The 25,917-nt window shown below is 36.2% G+C and overlaps 1 protein-coding gene across 3 annotated transcripts in view; it reads left to right on the forward strand.

Moving 5' to 3' along the window:
* The window catches only part of LOC131072947 (probable LRR receptor-like serine/threonine-protein kinase At1g67720), a 132,575-nt gene that overhangs the window by 73,846 nt on the left and 32,812 nt on the right, over positions 1 to 25,917 (forward strand). The window lies entirely within an intron of this gene.

Consider the following 25,917-nt stretch of genomic DNA (forward strand, 5'->3'; position numbering starts at 1 on the left):
ACCAATCCCCTCAATTTGCAGGCACAAACCTATTGGAGGCACCAACTGCCACAATTCATAGGCACCAACCCCCACAATTTTTAGGCACCAACCTACTTTTACACAAATTCATCAAGTATGATACTGTCTTCACAAAGATTTGATTATAAATGTACTTTCTTTCACACCTTTGCTCATGGATGATCTAATGGTTATCACACAAGTGCTCTCCTTCATGACTTGGTTTATAGGTGATGTAATCACTTTCCTTCACAAGTCTTCTTAATTATGATGCAACTAATTTTGTTCACAAATTCTCTCAAATAATGCAATACTTCCCTTGATCATTCTGCTTTAAGGTCTGCTTGAATTTTACTTACAAATCTGCCCCCAAATTGTGGATCATATATTTCTCCCTTAACGATATGAATACTCTCTTCATATATTTTAATATAGATTTGATTTACTCTCCATTTCTTTTTTCTAGATCTAATTATATCTTTTTCTCTATTCTCCACACTTCATCACATTCCACAAAACTCTTTATTGCCCTTGAGTGATCTTTATATATATATATATATACTAAGTCACCGGGTTTGCCGAATTTCAAGGTTGGAGTTCAAAGTTCGGCGAACATTTAAGAAATATATAAAGTTCGTTAAAATTCGTATGGAACACTTTGAATTAGGTTTTTTTGACAACAAAATTCCTCCTCCTCGCGGCTAGGGCATAATATATTTCTGCAAGGTGTGATGACAGAATGGTGGGTGAGAGGAGTGTTTTGCGCGAGGAGCTTCGCCACCATGGGATCACAAGCGTTAAGCATGCCGTCGAATAGAAACCTGCGAATTTGAGCTAAGTCGACCACGACGACCACGAACCTTGCGATTTTCTCCATACATCATTGCGCTCTTTTGGTGTCTCCTTATCCTTAGCGGACAACACTTCTGTTGCTGTCTTCTCGAAGTTGTGATGATCCTCTATGGGCCGTCGCGATTTCATCTGCAGTTTTTAAAATTTCTTATATATAGTTATTTTAAAGCTTTTCTATAGTTTAAATTTTTTTAAAACCTATATTTTATATTTTAATAATTTACAATCATTAAAAAATTTATATTATTTTATTTATATTAACATTTAAAATATTTAAATTTAATATTATTTTACTTATTGTTTTAATATTAATATCTAATAATTAAATATTTAAATTACATAAGGCGAATTTAATTCGGATTTTATGCATCTCGAATTTTTTGCTTGTCGAACTTCATTTGAATTTCAAAGCTGTCGAACGTCGAATTCAAATTCGAACCTGGTGACTTAGTATATATATATATTCTATTCATACGATTCTTCACAAATTTGATGCAACTATTTCCATATATTTTTCTTCTCAAATCTGCATATGTACCCCTTGTCAAATCTGCTTATATACTTTCCATAGATCAGCTGTTGTGTATTTGATATTACTTTTTTTCTTGACATCTGTCTCACAATCTTCAATCATTATTTACACCTTATGTCTCTTCATGAAGGGAGATATCCCTTAGAAAAAGTGATATCCTTGTAGAACGGACATGACTTTTATTTTAAGAACTAATCCCTGCCTTCGAAAATATAATTACAGCTCTATACTAACTGCTGCTTTCGAAAATATAGTTACAGCCTTTTATTTAATCATTGCTATCTTCTACCAATATGGAATTGCTACCTTCACAAAATTAATACTTGCTTTGGTGATCATATTGATTTCTGCCTTAATGAGCTGTCATTAATTATTAGAAATCTGCCCCTTCATATATTTAATCGCTGTATACTATTTGTTAATTGCTGCTCATTTTGCTGTCTTTTGTTAATTCACTGCTTTTCTCTATACTAACTGCTGCTTTAGAAAATATAGTCACAGCCTTTTTTAAATAATTGCTATCTTCTACCAATATGGAATTGCTACCTTCACAAAATTAATCCTTGCTTCGGTGATCATATTGATTTCTGCCTTAATGAGCTGTCATTAATTATTAGAAATCTGCCCCTTAATATATTTAATCGCTGTCTCCTATATGTAAATTGCTGCTCATTTTGCTGTCTTTTATGAATTCGCTGCTTTTCTTAATATGATGTCTGCTCATTAACAAATTTCTGCTCTCCTCTTTAATCATTGTTTTTTTTATTAAACTTGGTTGATTCAAATCATATTTATAAATGCCTTTTTCCTTTCATACATGAATTTGGTTCCTTAATATAGTCAGCCATTTCTTTAATAACTTCTTGTATAATCAGCCTTCACAATAGCAATTAAACTTTATTTTAATTTGTTTTTCTCTCTTTGAAGACGGCCTTAATCATGAAGAAGTTGGCCATCTTGAATACCTATTAATCGTAAGTTTTGAATCCATGATTTCACATAGAGATTTCTTCCATCAAACATAAATTCGATCGCAGCCATTTATCAAGCTAACGTCGGCCCTTACAATATCATTTCTAAATCTTTTCCATGCCTCTGTGATTTCACCAAATAACTCATCTTTCATTGCTGCCATATTATAAATGAAGTCGGCCATGAATAGTGATATGGTGGCCTTTGGCCTTTTGCTTGGAACAACAGATTACAATAGCACCTTTGACATCAATGTCAACTTTCTACTGATCATGTCCATGCGCCTTGACATCAATGACAACATAACATCAGTAGCAATTAATCTTCTCATCTTTGACATCAATGACAAAATGTCCAATAGACACAAGCATATGATGGAGTACCACAAGGAGGCACTAGCATATGGCTGAGCAACAAGGAGATAAAAGCATTAATTGAGATTGACATATCCTTAAAGTCTTGTCAGGGGACAACTGAAAATATAAGATTGGTTATTCTATAAGTCGAAGATATTTTTCTTAGTCATCCTTTATCTAAGAACTTGAGCATTAAACCAAACTATTGAAGTAGAAGATCTATGTGTTGGTAAGAAGGTTTCTGCAAAGAGTGTAAAAACATCACAGGAGTTGGAAACTCTTCTGAAATTTTGTCTTATGGTGTAGTGGAGCTAAATTAATCATTTTAAGCCTACATTCTTCTGTTGTGGGAGGATATTCCTGGCCTATGGTCTTGCTTGTTTTGGGAGTTATTGCATATGCTAGGATTGTTGAAGATATAGCTGCGATGGAGATCATCAATGTAGTGTTCCTTATTTATTTCATTAGCTTCCGTTCTTTTCTTGCCTTGTTTGCCGTTGGTGACTCTTCATGTTGCTACGACTGTCGGTGTATATGAGGTTGTCGGTGCAGATGTAACTATCTGTGCCTTTCCCCCTCCCTTAGTGTGCCTCTTCACTGGAAATTCCGATATGTTATATTGATTATTCTTCCTTTTCTCATGTTCTCTTCTTCGACAGTTTTTCAATAGATTCATGATTGACTTCTCTCTTTCATAAAAATCGTGTGATTGTGTGTAATATCCCAGTTATTTTTTTTTTTGAATTTTTAACAATAAGAGATACAAGCAATCACCATAACCCGTTAGGGTTAGAGAAATAATCCAAACTGCTGAAAGGGAACCCTTCCACCTTTTGTTCACCGAGAGCCCAATCTGGGAGGGCGAGAGCATACGGTGTTTTGGGGATTGTTAGCAACAATAATCAAACTGAAATTACAATGCCTGGGCGGCAAGCCAACCCCTTCTGCTTATCCAGCAGGATAGAAACCAAACTCTTGGCGGTAAACTGACCAAGGGAAAATGACAAGAAACTGAAATTCAATCACTCTACCGCATATTTCAGCGGGAGGACATTACATTAAACTATCACTCTACCGCATATTTCAGCGGGAGGACAATTGCATTAAACTTATCACTCGACCACTTATTCAGTGGGAGGACTGAGTACATAAACTGAATTTCAAAGTAAGAAGGCGGCTAAGCCAGCCTCTTCCACTTATGCAGTGGGAATTACAAAATAAGGTCAGCAAGAATGATTGATCAGTACTATTGAACAACTTTACAAAATTAGAGATGAAAGGAGAGTAATGCAGATTTCTACAGCAAGAATATAATTTTTTGTTACAATCAATCTGAAAGCTGAAAGTACAAAACAACCCATGGAAACACCCAAATGCTCATAACTCCCTCATTTTTCATCCAATTTGACTCAAACCAGTCCCAAACCCACCGTAATTCACTCACAACAACAACCAATCAAAACCCCAACCCAAACAACCCAACAATTATTTGGCATGCATCCCAATGCAAGCACAAAACCCAACGCTAGACCTAGGAAGTTCGATTTTGTCTAGAAAAGTCATTGCTGAATTAAACTTGCTAAAAACTTACACAATGTATCGCCATGGCTAGGAAGGAAGGATGAGCCGGTACCCAGAATGATGGAGTCGCCTGGTTAAGAGGTGTGAGCAAAATATACTTTCAGCAGTCCCGCGACCAGCAACCAGAAAACACTCAAATCCCACATAGAACACTCCACAATCTGCAACTCATTCACCCACAGCACGGGGAATACAAGGACACAGCTAGGTACTATCTTGCAAGTACGAAACTGAGACTTAGCTAGGAAGCCATACTTCGAAGCTCAGATTTTCAGTAGCCAAACCGGTAGCATAACGATGCAATTTTCAAAGATGTCCCAAATGAGAGCCCAAGGCTCTTATTTATAACTCTTCAACAATCAAAATCAAATGCAAATTCCTCCAAACGCCACTCCTTCATTTGCATTTCATTTCACCCAAGTGTAGCGCCACTTTTCATAAGTCAAACCTCACGCCAAAAGGGAAGGGACCCATGTTAATTACTTGGCAAATAATGGAGATGCAATATAACATAATATTCCTCTAAAATATTTCGCCATCCCATAGTACACATGAGTTTCGCCAAACACTTACGATAAAATAGGCATTAATCCCAATTTTAATAAATCAGTCGCAAATAATCAGATTAATTAAATATTAAACCTTAGGATAAGGAAATAATATTTAATTATGTCGCATATGACTCCCGTACTGATTATTAACACAACTAGGATGAAACTGAGCCTGGACGACCACAAAACTGTTGCAGAATCAGAACCCTGTCTACTGCCAAAAATAGAATTGTGCCACATTGCCACTTACTAAAAATAGTAAGTCAAGAACTAATGCTCAGAAAAGCATGATCATCGCGTCCAGAGGCAAAACATGGAGAGCTCAGTAGGACAGTAACACTAGATTGGCCGTTCCCTAACTTACTAAAAATAGTAAGTCCTCGTTTCATCAATGCTGGACCCCTCATTCTTCATTCCACCTAGCCGGGTCTCAGGAATAGGCTAATGGACCACTGGAAGGTCATCAGTGAGAAGGGGACATTACATTGTGTCTGACAGATCAAAGATATTATGTGTTCCTTCTGCATCCAGAGTTTTCAGTCATATGAAGGTTTTTTTTAGATTGTATGCGAGATGTATCATCTGAGTTCATTCTTATGATTGATTTGTAGAGAATCAAACTCATATTATTGTGATTGATAGTAATTTGAGACTATCATCAGTTGTATTCTTTTCTGAGATATAATAAAGTTCATTTTGAGTGGGTTGGGTTTTTCACCCTCAGGTGGAGGGTTTTCCCAGGATAAGGGCTTGTGTATTTGTGTTTCATTCTTTATTTTCTGTTCTCAGTTTTTCTATATTCTGGTTCAAGCTTTAACATGGTATCAGAGCGGGTCTAGAAGATCGATCCAGAACCAGAATTTTTTAAGTTCTTTATTTCTTTCAGTTGTTTGCCTAAGTCATTCATTATGGTGAACGGATTGAAAGTAGAAGATAGACTAGATGGTTCGTCAAATTTCTCTTCTTGGAAATTTAGAATTCTAATCACTCTAGAAGAGAATGATCTCCTTGACTATGTCTCGAAAGATGTAGAAGAACCTTCTGCTGATGCAGAGAAAGTTCAACGGAGAAAGAATAAGACCATGGCTAAGAAAATTCTGATTGATTCTGTTAAGGATCATCTGGTGCCTATCATCTCTAAGTTGGATTCAGCTAAGGAAATGTTTCAGACTCTAAAGGATCTTTTTGAATTCAACAATACCAGCAGAGCTTTAGCCCTAAGGCGTCAACTGTTGGATGTGAAAATGTCTAGAGGAGAATCTGTTACTACTTATTTCATGAAGATTTCTAAGTTAAAAGATCAGCTCAGTGCAATTGGAGATACTTTTGCTGATAAAGACTTGGTTATGTTAGCTATGAATGGACTTCCCATCTCCTGTGAATCCTTCATTCAAGGCATTAGTGGAAGAGATGATCTTCCTAAATTTGATAGGTTGAGGGTAGATTGCATTCAGGAAGAATGCAGACAAGAAGCAAGAGGTTATGGTCGCAAATCTCATCATGAAGATGATCATGTGCTTGCTGTCTATGCATCTAAAGGGAAAGGAAAGAAAGGTAACTTCAAAAGATTTAGAGACAAGAATGTTGATTCAGCCCCTGATGGCAAGAAAAAGTGGAAGGACCTTTCTAGAATTCAGTGTTTTAGGTGTGACAAATTTGGTCACTTTGCTAGAGATTGTGTATCAAAATATAAGCCTCAAGCAGCTACTGCAAATGTTGAGAATCCTTCTCCTCAAAGAGAGTCAAGTGAAAATTCTGAAGGATTCTTATTTATTTCTACACTTTCTAGTAATGTTCCTACTAACAGTGATGCATGGTTGATAGATAGTGGAGCATCTCGTCATATCACTGGTTTTCATGAGGACCTTTCAATCTTGAAAGAAAAATACTTCTCATCTTCAAGTTATCGTTGGTGATGATGCTTGCTATTCTGTGAAGGGTGCTAGCTATACTTATTTTCAGTTGGACTCTGGTATTCCTCTTCATTTAAGTGATGTCCTATTTGTTCCTGGTATTAAGAGGAATCTAATTTCTATTTCTGCATTAGAAGACAAAGGTTATCATGTTGCTTTTGTTGATGGAAAAGTACTTGCATGGAAGAAGAACTCTAGTATTCAATCAACTCATGTTATTGGTGTTCGTCATGATAGTCTTTACAAGCTTTCAGCTCATCCTATTCAAGTCTTAGCTCATGATTCTTCAAGTTCAAGTGAGCTGTGGCATAAAAGATTTGGTCATTTAAATTTCAAAACTTTGTCTTCAATGGAGAAGGTTGTCATGGGTTTTCCTAAGTAGAATCAAAACCATGAAGGTGTTTGCAAGGGGTGTGCTCTAGGTAAGAACATTAAGAGCACCTTCCATAGTAGTGAAAGTAGGGCAAAAAATTCTCTAGAATTAATTTATTCTGATTTATGTGGACCTATGTCAATTGCTTCTCTTATTGGTTTTTGGTATTATGTCACCTTTATTGATGATTTTTCACGTAAGTGTTGGATTTACTTTCTTAAGTCTAAAGAGTCTGATGAAGTGCTGTCCAGATTTAAAGAGTTCAAAGCTCTAGTTGAAAATCTATCTAGCAAGAAAATAAAAATTCTTAGATCTGATAATGGAGGAGAATATGTTTCTGGTGTTTTTCATAACTGGTGTTGAAGCTGGGATTAAGAGGGAGTTCTGTGTCCCTTATAATCCTCAACAAAACGATGTGGCTGAAAGAAAGAATAGGACAATTGTTGAAGCAACAAAGGCTATGATTCATGACCAAAGCCTTAAAACATTTCTTTGGGCCGAGTCTTGCAGGACAACAGTTCACATTCAGAATCGTATTCCTCATTAGATTCTAAACAACTTGACTCCAGAAGAAGCTTTTACAGGCATCAAACCAGATGTAAGTTATTTCAGAATCTTTGGATGCCTTGTTTATATTCATGTTCCTAAAGAGAAAAGATCTAAATTTGAACCTTCAGGCAAGAAAGGCATCTTTTTTGGTTATAGTGAATCTTCAAAAGCATATAGAATCTACATTCCAGGACAAAAACAGGTTGAGATCAGTAGGGATGTTGCTTTTGATGAAGATGTAGCTTGCATGAAATTCGAAGAATCTCACATAGAATCTGATAAAGAAGATTTTGAGCATCCTCAAGATTTAGATACAGCTGATCCGAATCCATCTTCAGACATTCAGAGGGAGTTTATAGATTTAGAAGATCCTGTTGATTCAGCAGATCCAATTGATCCAATTGACTCTATAGTTACATCAGCAGGTCCTAGTAATAGTTCAGCTAACAAAAAAAGACCTTTGTGGGCTAGACACTATGGAAGATGCTGAAAAATATGCAGCCCCTTGTGGTACTTTCAAAGAAAGCAAAAGACCTTACAAGTTTGCTGGCTATGTATCTTTGATGAGTCATATCTTAGCATCCGAGCCTTCAGATGTTGAAGAGGCTTTAAATCAGCAAGTGTGGAAGGATGCCATGATAGAGGAATATCAATCTATTATTGTTCCAAGGCCTAAAAACAAACCAGTGGTTTCTTCTAAGTGGCTGTTCAAAATCAAACATGCAACTAATGGGAGTATAGAAAAGTACAAGGCTAGATTTGTAGCCAAAGGTTTTTCCCAAAAGGAAGACATAGATTTCGAAGAAACCTTTGCACCTGTAGCACGTTACACTTCTATCAGGACTATCATAGCTGTTGCAGCTACTAAGGGTTGGAAACTTCATCAAATGGATGTGAAAACAACCTTCTTGAATGGTAGAATTGAAGAGGAGGTTTACATTGAGCAGCCAGAGGGCTTTATTATTCATAATAGAAACTCTCATGTATGGAGGTTGGAAAAGGCCTTATATGGTCTTAAACAAACCCCTCGTGCTTGGTATGAAAGGATAGACCACTATCTTTTTAGCTTGGGTTTTCTAAAGAATGACGTCGATTCATGTTAATGATTTGTAGCTTTGGTCAGATTACTCCTATCGATGAAATCAAATGCATAAGTGGCCTATCGGCCTTGAGCATTTGATTACTATCTTTTCTTTGTATTTCACTATGATTATTGATTATCATAATACATGATTAATAATAGTAAGATAACTATCATGTATATATATATATATATATATTTAATATTGTACATATATATTATATATACATATATACATGATTGAAATATAACCATTGTTAATCTTGCTAATGATGTAAATCATGCTGTTATTCATACTATTTAATAATAATAATAATCATGCTGACAATACTTATCGCATCGTTGATAATAATTCATACATCGATATTGAGTATTGATATCCATACTAATGATATCGATATCATATTATGCTATCAATGACAGCATACTATGATACCGATATCATTAGTAATGCCTTGATGTAACTATGGTTCGATAATGTGTATCGATGTTAGTCATCGATAATAAACAGCCGAGAACAATTCGTGGACATGTCTACGTAGAGGCATGTCTCTACGCGGACTTCGCGTAGAGACATGTCCCTATAGAGACATGTCTCCACGCTGTTGTATATATAAAACCGATTCAATATGACTTGGGAGGTACCGTAATCAATAAGTGCCGAACAAGTTACAGCAAAATATATATTTGGAATTGTTGGATTAAGCATACATCAGCAACATTATATATGCCATTCTGGTCTGCATTACAATCTCTTTATATTGTTTACTTCTCCATATCATCAGTATTGATATTATAATTTCTACAAATTGACATATACATATGTTAATATTCAAGAAGAAATTATGAAGATTTTGTGATCAATATCTTTTATAGAAAAATTAAAATACCATAACCTCTAAATCTGATCAAACCTTAACAATCCAAACTTATACTTAAAGGTATGTGATGATAAGGTGCTGATTTTAGTACTATATGTTGATGATTTATTCCTCATTGGTAATGATGATCTCATTGACAAATGTAAGAAGGATTTAGCTTCAGAATTTGAAATGAAAGATCTTGGTTTGTTAGATTATTTCCTTGGACTTGAGGTATGGCAAAGACCAAATGAAATCATATTGAGTTAAGGTAAGTATGCAGCTGATATTTTGAAAAGATTTGATAAGTTAAGAGTGTAAGTCTATGGTGACTCCTATGGAAGTAAATCTGAAGAAATTACATGATGAAGCAACTACTTCAGATTTAGTTGAGCCTACTATGTATAGACAATTAATTGGCTCTTTAATGTACTTGGTTAACACAAGGCCTGATATATGTTATGCAGTTAATACCTTGAGTCAGCATGTGTGAACCAAGGCATATTCATCTTGTGGCAGCCAAACATATATTGAGATATGTACGTGGTACAATTGGACTTGGCTTAAAATTTTCTTCGTGTGTAGAGCTGAATTTGCAGGGTTTTTTTGATTTAGATTGGGCAGGCTGTGTGCATGCCAGAAAAAGCACTTCAGGTTCCTGCTTGTAGCCTAGGTTCAGCTATTATTTCTTGGTGCAGCAGGAAACAATCTTGTGTTGCACAAAGTACAACTGAAGCAACATATGTTGCAGCTTGTGTGGCTACAAGAGAAGCCGTGTGGCTTCAGGAATTACTTGCAGGCTTGTTTGGACAACCTTTGGAACCTACTGTGATTATGTGTGATAATCAAAGTTGTGTGAAACTTTCAGTTAATCCAGTATTTCATGATAGAAGCAAACATGTGGAAATTAAATATCATTACTTGAGAGACATGGTTCAGCGAAAAGTAGTTGAACTCAAGTACATTTCTATAGAGGAGCAGACTGCAGACATTCTCACCAAGCCACTTCCGAGAGTGAAGTTTTGTTACTTCCGATAAAAGATTGGTATGATGGATAATGATGCTCTTGCTGAGAGAGAGTCTCAACTTCAGTGATACATTGCTTATGTTTAATGAGTTCTTCTCTATGAGAGAAGTTCGAGGTGAAATCCCTTGATTAATGAGTTCTTCTCTGCGAGAGAAGTTCGACGTGAAATCCCTTGATCCGCCCTCTGGGAGTAGCTATTGTGGAAGTCATGTGTATGACTTTATGATTTTTATTTTTTGGTTTTATTCATCCTCTAGGAGTAGCTATGATGAATATTGTTATACTAAGATAACAACTTTATTGATTAAAATTTGTGATGGTTTTTTTGTTGACATCTTTTGAGTTGCAGTTATGTCTGTCATATGTTGACATAATGAAGATCTCTCTCTTGCTAAGAGGGAGTGTTGAAGATATAGCTGCGATAAAGATCATCAATGCAGTGTTCCTTATTTATTTCATTAGCTTCCGTTCTTTTCTTGCCTTGTTTGCTATCGCTGACTTTTCATGTTGCTACGACTGTCGGTGAAGGTGATGTGGTTGTCGGTGAAGGTGAGGCTGTCGGTGCAGATGTAATTGTCCGTGCCTTTCCCTCTCCCTTCGTGTGGCTCTTCACTGGAAATTCCGATATGTTATATTGATTATTCTTCCTTGTCTCGTGTTCTCTTCTTCAACAGTTTTTCAATAGATTCATGAACGGCTTCTCTCTTTCATAAAAATCGTGTGATTGTGTCTAACATATCAGAGATATTATGTGTTCCTTCTGCATCCAGAGTTTTCAGTCATATGAAGGTTTTTTTTAGATTGTATGTGAGATGTATCATCTGAGTTTATTCTTATGATTGATTTGTAGAGAATCAAACTCATATTATTGTGATTGATAGTAATCTGAGACTATCATCAGTTGTATTCTTTTCCGAGATATAATAAAGTTCATTTTGAGTGGGTTGGGTTTTTCACCCTCAGGTGGAGGATTTTCCCAGGATAAGAGCTTGTGTATTTGTGTTTCATTCTTTATTTTCTGTTCTCGGTTTTTCTATATTCTGGTTCAAGTTTTAACAAGGATGAGGGAATTGAGTTATAATCTGATAGATACGGACCCACCAATTATTATTCTGGGCCTTAGCATAAGAAGAGGTGCTGACACAACTTGTCTTTGTCATGTTGTTCATTTCCTGTTCATCGTTTTTCTCCACGACCTCCCCTCTAATCAGTTCCTTGTTATGGTTATAGAGAAGATTTGGGAAAAAGGGTTTGGACATGCTACTTTTTTAATTATGAGCTTGTCAATTTGTCTATGCATTCTTTTTGTTGGAATTCAAGTGAAACGAGTTTAACCGGACAGTTGCCTGGGATGGGGGCTAGATGTCCAAACTCCAAGTTGGTCATCCAGAACATTAGGATTGCTATCAAGAGAGTGAATGCCCTTGACTATATCCATGTATATATTAGGAATTTCCACCGGCAAGGGCTTACTGGGACTGCTTTCTGGAATGTTATGCCAGGTCTTAGAGGAGTTTCTGGAAGGATGATACCTTGTAGGTTGAGTGTTACCAAGCAAGGGAGCCAAGTAATTTGAAGAAGGAACCAAGGATTGATCATGACTTTTAATCCCATAAGATTTGCGTTGCTGCTCTAAATTGTACCCTGTAGTTCTACAAGGCACACCTTAGAATCTAAACCTCGTTGGTACCTTTACAAAAAGTTGTCATCAGTCAAGTTTTTAGTCAATAAACCATGTCATTATTGTTGTGTCAGCCAGGTTTTAGTCCTGCCAATTTGCTGCATTGTCATCTGTTGGCCCAGTTTGCCTACTAACAGTGTATAGAGATCAATCACAACAGTGAAATGGCAAACAAAGAAGAACATGTTTTCAATAGTTTGGTTCTCCAACTCAGAATCACAACCAAAGTGGCAATGACGGGAGAATTGCGCCCAAGGGAAAGAAACTGAAACATGAAAGAATGGCGCCATTTCAAGGTGGCAACACCAAGTTAGAAATTTACCTAAGCTTCTTGACATGGCAAAATCATTATGGATCTCCTGCCAAGATGATTTTATTTATTGATTGATTTGTGGAATTGGCACATAAAATGAATGGCAATGCCAAGTGAAACCCATGCCTAAAGCATGACAATCCTCTAAGAGATCCATGATTTTATTTGTTTAAAGAGAATCTAAAAACACGAAGTTGTTGTTGCAACTTTCAAATGGCAAGGCTAATCTAAAATGGTTATCAAGGTGATAAAGAAAGAAGGAAAGAAGCAAGTTGCAACACATAAGAGAATCACACTTTGTAAATAGCAAGGCCAAAACAAAACTCTGCCCAAAGTGGCAAAAATGTTATGAAAGCACAACACTTTATGAAGAACAAGACAAGTAAAAATAACATATTAAGTGGCATTGCCATAAGAAAAATACGATAGTGAAATGGTGAATGAGTTAGTGAAAATGAACAAATATGTAAAGTAAAGGAGTTAAAGAAAATCACCATTCTCAAGGGACAAAGCCAAGGTAAAACCATGAGTTAAGATCGATAAACATATTGTGAAATTGTACCTAGTAAAGAAGCTTAAGATCATAAAGGTATTTGTGCTTATTACATGGTGTTGCCACCCCAAAATTGTGACTAAGAAAAGTAGTTGGTTAAGTGACATTTGAACACCTAGCATGAAGATTTTTGTTGAGACATGGACCAGCTAGGACTCGAACCTAGGACCTTCCATACGCTGCTGGAGTGCTCTACCACTGAGCTACTGGCCCCTCTTGGACCAGTCCATTGTCGGTCCGGGTGTGGCTTATTTCCAACACCAACACCCCCCCTTAAGACACACCTCTTGTGTGCTTGAGGCTACTAGCCTGGACCTGGCTCTGATACCCTCTTGAGACATGGACCAGCTAGGACTCGAACCTAGGACCTTCCATACGCTGCTGGAGTGCTCTACCACTGAGCTACTGGCCCCTCTTGGACCAGTCCATTGTCGGTTCGGGTGTGGCTTATTTCCAACACCAACAATTTTAAAGCGGAAATATTCAAAACAATTGTGCCATCTTATCCAGTTGGCTTCTTAGAAATAAGCCAAGGATTAAAGTTTTGATAACCTATTTAAACATGTTTGCCTTCATTCCAAATCACAAAATAATTCTTACTTTTGCAGGGTACAATGTTGGGTCATATGAATTTATTGGACTTGAAGATGGATGAAAGAGTTAGAGCTGGAAACAATTTGGCTTTCAAACTACTAGAAAGTGGACCCCTACAAGCTGCCTCCTTTACTGTCACAATTCTGTCCTTGAATTCATGATAACATGTTCCCATCACCATGAGCCCAGTGTTAGGAAAAAGGGTGTTGTACACCTTGCACAAGAACATAAATATTTTAACTATGTAAAAGACATTTGTTTGTGGTGCATCTTAGGAGATGAGTTTAGCCTTAATTTTGGGTCTACATTTAAAGTTGTATGGTAATATTCGTTGGATACTTCGTGTGTGGGTTGGACATAGAGAGAATAGTTAATATTGGGAAAACTTAGTATCAAAAAGTATATGTTGGGGTCAATGGTTTTGTGCTCTCACGGTTTTGAGACACATGGTCTAGCTAATATTACTTATTGGTTTTGAACTTTTGTGTGAGTTTGAATCTATAAAAGTAGCACGTGTTTAGTAATTGGGTTGGCTGTCATTTGTATTTAGCTCTCTTGCAAAGTTCATATGTGAAGCATGACATGGGATGTATTGTTGCCTGGTTAGCCATTATCCTTGGACACATGGAAGATGCATTAGAGGAGCTTGATATTTCAAAATATTCATGAAGTCTTTGTAAGTGTCTTGTAATGTTTCAGAGTTGAAGAATACATTGAATGTGGATGTTTCAATGCCAATAAGGTATTGATGTCTTTTCTTTGAAGGAAAATCTTAATAAACTAAAAGATATGCATGTTGCAAATTTCCGAGGTTACAATTTCTTTGTTAGAATCTAGTGAGTGGATAAGCCCAATTTGGTATGCTAGTCTTGTTTTTAGATTTGTTTGTTGACCATGAACTGTAGGTCTTAGTGATGATTTATATATTTAGGTGGCAATTTTCAGAGGAAAAAGTAGAGAAAAAGAGATTGATAGGTCGTTCAAGTCATGCAGAGAATAGAGGTAATAATATACTTGTAATGATTAGGAATATATCTGATATACAATATTGTTTTGTAGTTTTTGAGTTTGGTATGTTTCAGTCATAAGGCAATAGCTATTTTTTTTGTAGTAGGACCTAATGCCAATAAGGTATTGATGTCTTTTCTTTGAAGGAAAATCTTAATAAACTAAAAGATATGCATGTTGCACATTTTTGTGTTTACAAATTTCATTGGTAGAGACTGGTGGAGAGCAATTTGTTTGTATTGTTTTCTTAATCCTAATAAGACATGCTTGTTGACGTGTTTTTTATGACTACGCCGAACACAGAATAAAGTTACCAACGATCACCTTACTCTCTCTTGATCAAAGTGCGATTGCATGCTAAGATTTCAGAAAGTTCAAACAATCGACTCCATGGTTCCTTTATGCTACGGACGTGACTCAGTTGGCTGATGTGATTGTTGGTAATCCAAGGGGCCTTACGTTTGGATTGTTCTTTCACTTCTCTGTTGTGGCTGGAACTCCATCATCGGATATGGCAATTCCGCGATACTTCTACAACGAACTAAAATGAACTGAAAATAAAATCGAAAGGGTTTAGAAGGATCTAAATCTACTCCTAAGGGCAATGATATCAATGAATAATGCTCTGGTGGACAAATTCTAGATAAACCAAGCTCTGCTTTGCCAAGATCAACTACAACTCCGCAAGAACGGGTGCAATCTTCTGAGGATGTTAGAGGATTTTCAAATCGAGAAAGTGCATTTGAATACCCAAAACGGTGCAATCCAAACGACTATCCACAATTGAACTTAGCACAAATTTAGGGGCTCAAACTAACTTTACACTGCAACTTACAATCAACAAGATGCAAAAAGTATGAACCATGGAAATTCATCGAACACCATTACATTCTCCATTGAAATCAAAGCACTATACTACTACTCTGAGGAAGGTGAAACCATGCAAGTTTTGAAAAAATAACTTAAGTGGACACCATCAAAGAACAAAGTTTCACTGTTATTATCTCAAAACTTATCGCAACAATTTCATACAAGTCTCCCCCGTTTAACAAATGAGGGGGTCACCCCTTTATATAGGCTTCAAGCCTTGGCTACATACAAACCCTAATTAGGGTTTTCCCAAAAAGATTCCCCACACATGATGCAACAGGGTGGGAATCAACAATAAATGCCCATTATGCCCATTATGCCCATGTACAATTAATTCCAGCCCATTACAATTGGTAACCAGAATGCATTAAATGCGCCACTCACAAAATTTGTCTAAAATGCAATGAATATTCCTCCATGCAAAAATCGCCCCATCATGTCATAAATGCACCATTGTCTCCACATGCGACGGTTGCATGCAAAAATATGCTCCATTGACTCAACATGCGCTGATCTGATTGCCACTTGGCGAGAAACCCCTGGAGAGAGAAAACTTCAGGAGAGAAAAATTTGATCCATGAAGAATTTTCTTGAAGTTTTTCAAACTTTCCTTGCTCTGGAAGAGATTTTTAATGATTTTCCACCATCTCCTATTTTTTAGGAACTTTCCAAAAATAGGGTTCCAGGTTGTAGGAGAGAGAAAATTATCTCACGAATCCAAATCTGAAAGAATTTTGAAATTTGGATGTGATTCGATGCCCCCGAAAATGAATTTTTCAAAATTATTCCTAGGGGGAAATTTCTTGTTTAGTTCATCCTTGATTCCTTCCTTGCCTTAGAAATTTTATCTTCAATTCATCCTTGGTTGTGATTTCTTCCTTGCTTGGAATTTCGTTCCGAAGGAAGGAATTTCCAACACTTGGCCAAATTTTCACCTTTTCCAAGAATTCTGTCATGAAGGAATTTCCAATACTTAGTCAATTTTTCACCTTTTCTAGAATTCTATCTTGAATGAAGGAATTTTCCAACACTTAGTCAACTTTTCCACTTTCCTGGAATTTTGTCCTTCGGCGCATTTCTCCCTCGAGGAAGGATTTTTTTTGAATTCTTGAAGTTTCCTTTCTGAACCTTGATTTTCATGTTTTGCTTCCTACCTTTAGGCACATTTCCGAATTGGAGAAGAAATTTTAGAAATTTGTTCCTTGAGGAAGGAATTTTTGTGCTTTTTGAGTTCATCTTGTCTCGAGGAGGCTCTTTCATCATTTTTTTTAGGAATTTTCCTAAAATTTAGGACCTGGGTCCAGAAGAGAGAATTCTCTCACGAGTCCAAATCTGCAAAAAAATTGAAATTTTGATGAGATTTGGTGTCTAAAAATGGATTTTTCTAAAAAATTCGGGAGGGGATTTTCTGCCTTTTCATTCTATTCCTGACCCTCAATTTCCCCTTTGCCTTGGAAAATTTTGAATTCCTTGACTTAGGCTCTAATTCAACTTTATGATGGAATTCTTCATTTCGTCCATTTTCCATGCTCATTGCATTTTGGTGCCTAATTCTTCTTTGGGCGGAATTTCCACTGGGTCATGGAATTTGGCTTATTTTGGATTTTCCATGACATGGGCATTTTGGCTCCCTAGATCATCCTTGGGCAGAATTTTTCACTGGGCAAGGAATTTCATCGTTTCTCCTTTTTCCATGCCTCATGTTTGGCGCCCTTCTCACTTGCTTGGGCGCTATTTTCAACTAATGGTGGATTTTTGCTTATCTTGGATTTTCCATGATGCCTCCAATTTAGCGCCCTACCTGGTAGTTGGGCGTGGATTTTACTAGATGAAGGAATTTCATGACTTTTGAGTATTTCTCCAAACTTAGCCGATTTGGGAGATTTCCAATTTCAGGATTTCATTTTGGGGAATTCGAAGAGCTTTTCCATGCCTTGGGAGATTTTCAGCTCTCCACTTCTAGAAGGTGAGCCGACACTTAGCCATTTTTTGATCACTCTGCTTGCTCTTTGGCCTTTCCGGATTTAGAAATGATCGTGAAAGCTCAGTCTTCAGTGTCTGCCTGCAAGGAACTTGCCACAAATAGACTTTCCAAAAATAGAAAGTGCTTAGTGCTTCAAATGTCAGAGTTAGAGCCCAAAACAGGACACAAAGACACTATAAATGGAAACTTACTAAAAATTGTAAGTTTGATTTTCAGTGAAATGAAGACATTCCGGGAAGCAGTGAAATCCCTAAAAAACAAGAACTTTTTAAAAATAGAAAGTTGCTTAGAAGTCGCTCAAATTTCATGTGCCAGTTCCTTAGAGGGTCCTGACTCCAATGCAACATTTAGTTTTTGAAAACCCTAAAAGGAACCCCTAAAATCTAGGACTAAAGACAGAAACCCTAAAATTGACAAAAGGAGCCCTAGACTTGGCCAAATTTGCTCAAACGAAAAGCAGATTTGATCAAATCGACCCCACTCACTTACAAACTCAAAGAGATTGACGAGACTGTCATGAAAAGACCCCAAAAACCAAAACCAAAGAACCGAGAAGGCCTAAAAGATAGGGGGTCCCCATTTAGAAATGGGGCGATGTGTGAAAAGGTCACAACAAGATTGCCTAGATTGGCTGACCTTGTAGGTACCTGATCTTGGATTGCATTAAAACATAACCCTTAGGAGAGAGATCTCCAACTAATGGTGGAGGGATAGGGGTTGATGTTAGTTGTTCATATCAGATAGGTGTAGTGATGCGAATCCTCTTCTTTTGAATTTGTTGAAGTGTGTTTTGTGACACTCTCCAACACAGAATAAAATACCAAGTATTCTATCCTCTCTTGAACAAGGAAAGCTCAAATGCTAAACAATGTGATCAATTAAGGTAATCCCAAGGTTCCTATTGTCAGGTATTGACGTTGCAATGGATAGATTGAGTAAAATGATGTTATTTGTTGTTCTCACAAAGGGACTTATGCTTGACACTTCTACAAAGCTGGAACTTTGAACATCCGATATAGCAATTTAAAGTGATGCTTCCTTCTTAAACTAACTCAAACTCTTCAAACAAAAGGACAAAAGGATAAGGGTTAGAGAAACTAAATTAAACCTATAAACAATGATGATACTGGATAGTGCTTTAGATAGACAGATTCCTTAAATCAAACTTTGCTTTGCCATGATAACAACAACTACACAAAACTAATGGAATCTCCAAAGGTAGTGAAATATTTTCATATTGTAAACATCCATCCAAATACCCAATGCTGGTGCAATTCAAATGATCATCCACAATCGAACTAAGATCATAATAAGTTCAGACTAACCATAAACTTCAATTCGCAATCAACAAACTACAAATGGTATGAACCAATGAATCCATCAATATCTTCACATTTGCTCCATTAAAATCAATGAACTTAACTAAAACTTGAGAAGTAGAAACCATGCAAAATGTTGAAACTTCATACAAAGATCCACCATATCTTCAATGAAAATTTTGTATTGATTTCAGCATAGTCTTGGCAACAATTTATAATCTCCTCTTCCTACTATTAATATCACTTATATTCCTGCCACTATTAGCTATTAACCTTTACAAATGATAAGAGAAGCCTTTTATAGACTTTGAGTTTCAAATCAAGGGCCTAGATTGATTCTAAATCAACGGCCAAGATAATTCAGTGAAACCCTAAGTGGATTGGGTTATAACTACCACCTCATACATTTAATGTCAGTGAATGATTAAATTATACAACTTTAAATGCACATCCTTTTAGGGAAAGGACCAATGAAAAATGAGTTGTACAATCATATTAAATGTAATTCCACATGCCAATTTCCTTATTTGTAGGAGTCATGTTCGATGAATCTGGACATGTTGACCTTGAATAATTTGATTGGTTGAGATGAGTAGATGCCACTTGAGCTCTTATATGCCTTGTGAACTTTCTTCATCATCTACCTTCTTTGTTTCAACTCCACTTCTATATTGTTGGTTGAAAATTTTGTACACTTGGGGAAATATACAAAATTGTGGTTTCAACCACAGTGTGTGAGTAAAACTCTCCTAATTAAGGGAAGACTCCCCCTATCTATCTACAACTTTAAAAATGAAATGGGATGGGACAACAGTATTTTTTTTTTTTTAAGAAAACCAATATCTTTTTCTCTTCACAGAAAAGTGAGAGCAATTTAACATAAAACAGTAGTAACAACTTTTTGAAATGAAATGAGAGAAAGGATATGAAGTTTCCTGAAAGCTCAAAGACTTCTGTGACTTCCTTCGGGACGAGACAACAATATCAAGCTCAAAGTCTTGATTATGTGAAGTCCTATCTACCCTTTTCTATACTAACGATATCAAGAACAAATTATAACAGCTCAAAGACTGAAATATCTTATTCTTTTCTACATAAAACAGTAGGAAGTAGTACGAGTTCAAAGACACACAGCTATTTCTTACAAAATCTGCTTCTAAACTCTCTTAAGAATAAGTGCAAACACAAAGTCTTACAGCTCCTCTCAAAAGAATATTTATTCTAATTTATATTAACCTCAAATACTTGCAGCACAAAGACTGCAAATCAAATTCGATTAAGCTCTTGAAGAAACACTTGCAAGAAAGATAATATAGAACACAAACTCAAGAATGTAGCACAAAGACTCAAAGTTTGAGCAATTTCCTTCTATTTCTTTCAATTCTTGAATTTACACATGAAAGGTCAAAGACTTCTTTGCTGTAAATTTGACAGAGTTTTTGCTTGCTTTCTAAAAGATAAAGATTACAATAGACCCCTCAAGTATTTATAGAAGAGGAGTCTTGAGAAAAAGGTGGGAGGATCCTAACTAACTTGAGAGATTCTCTCAACCACCAAGACTTATTCAATAACTAACTATGACTTATTCCAACTACAGTCCTAACTGAACACAACTTGCAGTTGCTTTACATGTAATTACAAAAGTGCAAGTAAAGACTTGACTTGCAATTTACAAAAGGTTTTTACATGTAACTTGTCAAAAGAAAAACTACAACTAAGAGATTACAATTCTGGAAAAATACAACTAAGTGTTGAAAAACACTTAAGTTGCAGTGTGTGAAGACATGAATCCTTCCAACTTCTGGATGATCGTTCGTAGCTTAGCAGGATTCAGTTCGTGGGTGTTCTTGGCAAAAACCACGGTCTTCACAATGGTATCATGGCATCGAAGAAGCATAGAGTCGTTCTTCTCCAAGATGGACTGAATTTCGTGCAAAAAGATTTGATGTTTCATCAAAACCTGAATTGAGGCAGCTGAAAATTGTTCGCTCCTCCATTCATTATGAATCCTCATCTATAGATCTGCAAGCACTTCTTCTTCTAGTATCAACTCTCCATTCTAACTCATTATGTTGCAAGAGGCCTTCTCACAGTGAGAAACAACACCTTCGAATACTTCAAACTCGCAATCTCATTGCATCATCAATCTCCTCAATGAGGGATTTCAGAACAAGGGCTTTATTCTCTAGGAGTTCTTCAAATTCCAAATACATGACCTTAGAAGGAATAATGGCACGGTCCTGAAGAACACTCAATTGTTATTGGGGCATTGTGCGCCAAATTGTCAAACTACCTTCAACCCTTTCCAAATTCTGTTTGAAAGTCTTGGAGGTGTAATTCAATTTTTCTTCAATGGTCTCCAACTTAGACATTGTTGGTTGAAAATTTTGTACACTTGGGGAAATATACAAAATTGTGGTTTCAACCACAACACATGAGTAAAAACTCTCCTAATTAAGGGAAGGCTCCCCCTATCTAACTAAAACTAAAATAAAAATAGGATGGTACAGCAGTCTTGCTTCTTTCTTCAAGAAAGACAATATCCTTTTCTCTTCACAGAAAAGGATAGTGATTGAATATGAACAACAGTAACTACTTTCAAGTGAAATGAGAGAAAGGAAATGAAGTTTCCTGAAAGCGCAAAGACTTCCGTCACTTCCTTCGGAATGGGATAGCAATATCAAGCTCAAAGACTTGACTATTGGAAGTCCTATCTACCTTTTGCTATACTAAATTTTACAACGAATAAAAGATAACAGCTCAAAGACTGGAATAATCTATTCTTTCAACACAAAGACAAGAAATAATGCAAGCTCAAAGACTTGCTGCTATTTCTTATCAAACAGTAATTTTTCCTCAAGAATAGACGCAAGCTCAAAGAATTGCTGCTTCTTCAAGAGAGTTTCCTATTTTAATTAATCTTCTCTACTTGCAGAGCAAAGACTCAAAACTTGAGTAACCCTTCTTTATTATTCTTCAAAACCTTCAATTCACATACATAAGCTCAAAGACTTCTTGCTGTAAATTTGGCAGAGTTTTTGCTTGCTTTCCCAAAAGATATCGATTACAATAGACCTCTCAAGTATTTATAGAAGAAGAGCCTTGAGAAAAAGGTGGGAGGATCCTAACTAACTTAAGAGATTCTCTCAACCACCAAGACTCATTCAATAAATAACTGAGACTTCATTAACTAACTAAGAGTTACTTCAACTAACTAAGACTTATTCCAACTACAGTCCTAATCGGACACAACTTGTAGTTGCCTTACATGTAATTACAAAAGTGCAAGTAATGTGTAACTTGCTTTTTACAAAAAATACTTTTACATGTAACTTGTCAAAACAAAATTACAAATGCATAACTAAAACTATTCCATGTGTCTAAAGACATGACTCTAACTGCATCATTCTTTGTCAGTGATGATCTTCATGTCGCTTCAGGATGCTAGAAGTTGAAGTATTCTGGATTGGTAAAGACATCTTGAACCGGAACGGGAACTTGCATCCTTATCTTCTTGCTCGGGGTAGTATTGGTTTTTCAAGAGGGAAAGGGCGGCCTTCCTCTTTTTATGTCATGACCATCTTTGTCTTGAAAGCATTCTATGTTCTCAACCATGAATTCTTATTGTATCTCTTCTTTGTATCATCCTTCATTCTTGAAATCTTCTTGCAAAATAAGGCCCATGCCTTAATCCATTGATTTGGTAAATCGTGTGTGCAAACCGGAATGATAGGGGAAGAGATGCGAAAATGGGCTCACAAGTGAATTTCGAGTTTTGGAAGCTGCGTTACATGTGTGGGATAAACAAGAGCATTAACTTGCAATTGTGGTGAACAAACATGCAACTTCATATGTGTAATGGGTAAACACAAGTTTGCACTTGTAATTGGACCATTAGAACTCATTTTCAAGTGTTTTTTGAGTGCATTTTGGACCAATTTCGGGTTCTGGATGGCTGACTGCAGGTAGACTTTAAATGGGGAAAATGAATGAAGGTGTGAAATGAGTGGATGAAATGGTATGTACGGATGATGGACATGAATATGAAAAGATTTTGGGAAGATCATCTTCAAGAAAATGGGAAGAACTTTCAACAAAAGATGGTTAAATCTTTTATCCGTAATGGAAGAACAATTATTTTCATCCAACTTGTAATTGGGATTTAAAATCCCGAATACAAGTAAAGAGGGAAAATGGGGAAGACCAACGCAATTCACAAATTGCTATCAAAGGGGAAAGTCTCTCTCACAAAAACCGATTTTTGGGGAAGAACCAACCATTTACAAATTTACAACTAGAAAGGAAAAACAAGAAAACAAGAAAACAAGAAAAATGAAACAAGAAGAAAATAAATCTTACCTTGCTCCAATTTGAAAATGCCTCTCCAAAAGATGATCAATCTTTGAAATAAAGAAGAATATCTCTTAAAAAGAAATTAACCGTATTCCAAAACCCTAGCCACGTTTTTGAAAGAATGCCCAAAACTGAAAAACGTGGCAGCAAATGCATGAGAAATGGTATGGAAAATGGCCAAGACTCTTTCTAACCTCAATACCTTAGCATACCAAGCCAAAACGATTCATAACATTGCTGATTCGTGGCATTCCAAATGGCAAAAAAACGTGGTTTTTTGAAAAAACGTGGCTGCTGTTATAAAGCTAAAAACTAGCAATCTTAACCTCCATGTGGCGTGAAAGGTGTTTGAAAATGCATAAAAATAGGGAGGAATCCAAAACGCCTTCTATCTCCCAAAAAATCTCCTAAAAAATTTGCCTAAAATCATCAAAAAAACGTTTTTCCTTGCAATTCGGGTTTTTTGGAACAAATAGCAAGTTTAAAATGCACGAAACAATGAAAATCGGGCTTTTTAGAGGATATAACAAGTTTAAAATTTCAGTTTTTCAACATTTTAGGCAAAATTGGGATTTTGTGGCCAAATAGCAAGTTTAAAATGTCAAAAATGCACTTTATAAGCAAAATCGGGTTTTTTAGACCAAAGTGCAAGTTTTAAATTGTCATTTTTTCACTTACAAGGCAAAATCGGGATATTTGGAGAGAGATGCAAGTTTTATGCACTTGTAAAAGGGAAATAAAACCCCTACAACAAGTTAGAAATACTTGCACATATGTAATGGGGATTTAAAATCCCTATTACATGTGAAAACCATTAAAGTAGGGGTTTTTAGACCAAACTGCAAGTTTACTTGTAATTGAGCCAAAAAATCCTTATTTTAACTAAACAAGACTAAAAACAATAAAAAAGATAAAAACAACAAAGGGGAAATTTAAAACAAATTACAAGTAACATCTTTTAAATAAAAGTGCACATGTAATAAGTCAAAAATTCCCCTACAAAGACCAAAGCAATGAATATCAATAAAACTTGCAGTTTGAAGAAAATTCTCCACCTGCAGTTGGGATTTTAAAACCCGAAATTGAAGGAAAGACATAGCAAACGAACTCAGAATTTGACGAAATTCGAAACGTAGTTCAAGGATGGACTGAGGATTAAGCCAATCCAAGGATTAATCGAAATTATGCCTTGAGAAGCGTGCCATTGAGTCAAATTTTCATTTTTTTCACAAAAATTTCATTTAATATGACAACAACTGGCTCTGACTGGGGAACTTCCTTTGATTGTTGGGCCGATTGAAGGGAGTAGAATCCAAAACTCTAAGTGCCTTAGTATCCATTGGGTTACAGAGTCAAGCAACAAAGACACAGATGACAAGACGAATGATATGACTGACGCAAAGCAACTAACTAAGACGCTAACTTGTGCAACTGCACTTATTGAATATGGAAACTTACCTATAGTAAACTAGCCACAAAGAAAACTTTTCAAATGAAACCATTCACTGGCTCAACAAAATACTTGCCTTTCTTCAACAACTTATGGTACCTTGCATGATCATTAGCAGCCAAAACCAATTGAAGAACAAACAATTGTACCAGAACTTGATGCAACACTCCTTGGAAAAGATGAACAAATTCACTTTCCTCCTTAAATGAATCATATGTACTGCTGCTCCAAAGTAGATTTTTGAAACCAGACTGCTCTTGCTTAGCTGAAAATGCATGTTTGGCATCTTCCTCAAGTGTATCTACGGGCTCAGGAACAGGTGAAACCTTCGTCCTCCCATTGGCTTCCAACCAAGTAAGATGTAATTGGACATCCTCTTGATGTGACAAAAAGAAAATTTTTCTTGTTGTTTACACCTTTATCAGCTGCTTCTTCAACCATAACCTTATGTTGGACAGAGAGATCTTCATGTGATTCTAATGAAAACATGACTGCATTGCATTCCTCAGTATGATGTTTACAAACTTCAGATTTGAGAGAATCATCAACAAGACTTGAACAAGATTCTTCTATAGAAATTTCTTGAGGACTTGAACAAATATCAAAACCTCCATCTTGGAAAATAGACTCTCGATTTTCATCTTTCTCAAGTTGCTTATGATCTTTTAACTTATGAGATACTGATTTGACATCAAAGCTTGAACAAAATAGTTCCATCTCATCCCAAAATGTATCCTCTTCAATATCTTCTTTGCTTTTTTGAATAGGAGAGCTGAAATTTGCTTCATGACAACTCTCATCAAACTTTCCAAAATTCAAAATAGAATTGTCTTTATGTTCATAAACCATCTTTACACATCCCATGACTTGATTATCCTCCTTTATCAACATCTTGGAAGAGTGTCTTTCAACCTCTTGTTTGGTATTGTTCATGGTATCTGGCACGGTTTACATAAACCATATTCGAGAGTCGCCAGCTACGTCTACTTCCTCATCTTCTTGGAAGAGACCAGTAAGATCACTTTGTTCAAATTCAGAATCCTCCATTGTTGCATTTTTTGGTGGTGCCTCAAGAGCAAGCCCTTCTGGTGATGAAGGAAGCTTATCTTGATTTTCAGCTACATAACTAGGAGCAATATTTGGGT

The sequence above is a fragment of the Cryptomeria japonica genome, chromosome 3 (assembly GCF_030272615.1).
Source record: "Cryptomeria japonica chromosome 3, Sugi_1.0, whole genome shotgun sequence".
NCBI lineage: Eukaryota > Viridiplantae > Streptophyta > Pinopsida > Cupressales > Cupressaceae > Cryptomeria > Cryptomeria japonica.